Below are 2,590 nucleotides of genomic sequence, written 5' to 3' on the forward strand. Positions count from 1 at the left end.
AGGTACTTTACATATTTTTTTCGTTGAATCCTCAAGTAAAACCTCCAAGATAGGGGTCATTAATGGATGCTGTTGAAGTGTTTAAATGATACCATTATATAGCACTTAGGGTGTACTGAATACTTCCTACATATTATCTCCAATTTTCACAAAAACCCTGCAAAGTATCATCAACCCTGTTTTATAGATAAGAGACCCGGGGTCTCTGAGGGATAAAGCAACTTGCTAAGCTCACGCAGCTAGGACATGAGTAGGGCTAGATCCAGATCTCGAAGCCTGTGTGCTACCCCTGAAATGCTGCCCATGTAGGCAGCCATAGACCTATCTCAGCCCAAATAAATAGCATCAAAGAGTCTTTCTCTCAGCAGGCCTATTTTTTTTTTTTTTTTTTTTTTTTTTGAGACGGAGTCTTGCTCTGTGCCCCAGGCTGGAGTGCAGTGGCGCGATCTCGGCTCACTGCAAGCTCCGCCTCCCGGGTTCACGCCATTCTCCTGCCTCAGCCTCCCGAGTAGCTGGGACTACAGGAGCCCGCCACCTCGCCCGGCTAATTTTCTTGTATTTTTAGTAGAGACGGGGTTTCACCATGTTAGCCAGGATGGTCTCGATCTCCTGACCTCGTGATCCGCCCGTCTCAGCCTCCCAAAGTGCTGGGATTACAGGCTTGAGCCACCGCGCCCGGCCCTCAGCAGGCCTATTGTACACCATAGAAACACTCCCCAGCATGAGGTAGCTAGCTACAGTGATGGTGCAACTGATAAGGTAGGTGACCCTTCCAGGCAGGGCCGAGCTCTCAGCATAGTAGTGCCATGTAAGGGGACCTTGCATTATGGTTCTGTCTGGGCCTTGGCTTGTCAGAGTCTGGAATTTCACCCTAACATTTCATTTAGGGGTGGCTGGTATCCTTAAATTTTTTTTTATTTTAGTTGTATCACAAAATAACAATCATAGAATGATTATAACAATGACCATACTGACAACTACCATTTGTTGAGTCCTATGTCATATGATGTGCTTTATGTACTTTGTCTCTAATTACTATGGAGATTGACTTACCTACCTAAAATGAAGCCCATTTCTCTTTCAGGATGCATCCTCCTGTTGAACTATGGTGTTTAAGTGATTTTTTTCAGAACTGTTGCAGACAGAGGTGGGTTCCTGTCTCCTTCTACAATTACTTGCTGAATATCCTTGAGTGAGGGTTAACTGCCATAAAAATAACTTGCCAAAAGTTAATTTTCCTTATACATAAGTGATTGTTTTAGTCTGTTCAAGCTGCTATAACAAAATGCCATAGGCAGAGATTAGTTACTCCTGGTCCTAGAGGCTGGAAGTACAAAGTCAAGGCATTGGTAAATTTGGAGTCTGGTGAGGGTCTGCTTCCTGGATCATAGATGGCTGTCTTTTTCTGGGTCTTCACATGATAAAGGGGGTGAGGAATCTTTCTGGAGTCTCTTTTATAAGGTTGCTTGCACTTTTAAATGAGGGTCCCACGTTGTTGCCAAGTGTACAAAAATAGCAGAAAAGCTAAAATCAAAATGTTGGACCAAGATTAGATACAGGAAAAGATGTAGACAGGATATAAAAACAAGTGTGTAGAGTCATGAATGGCTCAAAGTCAGACACAACACCATCACAAATAACAGTCTAAACACTGGTCATTTCCGGGATGTCTTCCGCAGATTAATCTCACCCATTGCATACAGATGCTTCCGTTTTATCTTAACATTTCGAGGTGATTCATTTTATTTTAAGGACCTATGTGCCATTCGTTTTCTTCCACAGCTGCACCAACATACACACACACTCAAACATTAGTCTCATCCAAAAATTATATACACAAACAGACTGAAGCTGGGGATGCAGTCAGTCAGCCAGAAGTTGTTTGGTAAATTATCTATTCATTTGGAAGAAAAGTAAAGTTAGATCCCTATCTCAAGCTACTGAATAAACAAAATTAAAACTCCAAAATGTAAACATTAAAAAAAAACTATAAACATACCAGAGATGATACTTCAAGTTAGAGCAGCCGAAAAAGGTGGACAAACCCTCTCCCCACAAAACAAATATAAAAGTAAAAAGTTGTTTTGCTCACTTCCGCAGCACATGAACTAAAATTGGAACGATACAGAGAAGATCAGCATGGCCCCTGCAAGAGGATGACACACAAATTCACGAAGTGTTTCATTTTAAAAATAAGTATAAAACTGTTTAAACAAGCATTTTAGGACTGGAAATCAACCAAAAGCAAATTATAAACTAAAAAGGGTATATTCATGAAATCTGCCCAAATGTCAATAAGAACAGCAGAAGTCTGAACTCACTGATTATTTTCTCCTGTCATCTCACATCTATAGATATAGATAGACCAGTAGAAATTATCATTTCTGCAGCCAGGTGAGGTGGCTCATGTCTGTAATCCCTGCAGTTTGGGAGGTCAAAGTTGGTGGATCACCTGAGGTCAGGAGTTCGAGACCAGCCTGGCCAACATGATGAAACCCCATCTCTAATAAAAATACAAAAATTAGCGAGGATGGTAGCGGGCGCCTGTAATCCCAGCTACTTAGGAGGCTGAGGCGGGAGAATCACTTGA

The 2,590-nt window shown here is 41.7% G+C and overlaps 1 non-coding gene across 1 annotated transcript; it reads left to right on the forward strand.

The window, feature by feature from the left end:
• The first annotated feature begins 2,084 nt into the window (after positions 1-2,084).
• LOC126933354 (U6 spliceosomal RNA) lies at positions 2,085-2,191 on the forward strand. Its single transcript, XR_007718576.1, has one exon. It is a non-coding gene; the product is annotated as a U6 spliceosomal RNA (small nuclear RNA).
• The last annotated feature ends 399 nt before the right edge of the window (positions 2,192-2,590 follow it).

Source organism: Macaca thibetana, chromosome 12 (assembly GCF_024542745.1).
Source record: "Macaca thibetana thibetana isolate TM-01 chromosome 12, ASM2454274v1, whole genome shotgun sequence".
In the NCBI taxonomy this organism is placed as follows: Eukaryota; Metazoa; Chordata; class Mammalia; order Primates; family Cercopithecidae; genus Macaca; species Macaca thibetana.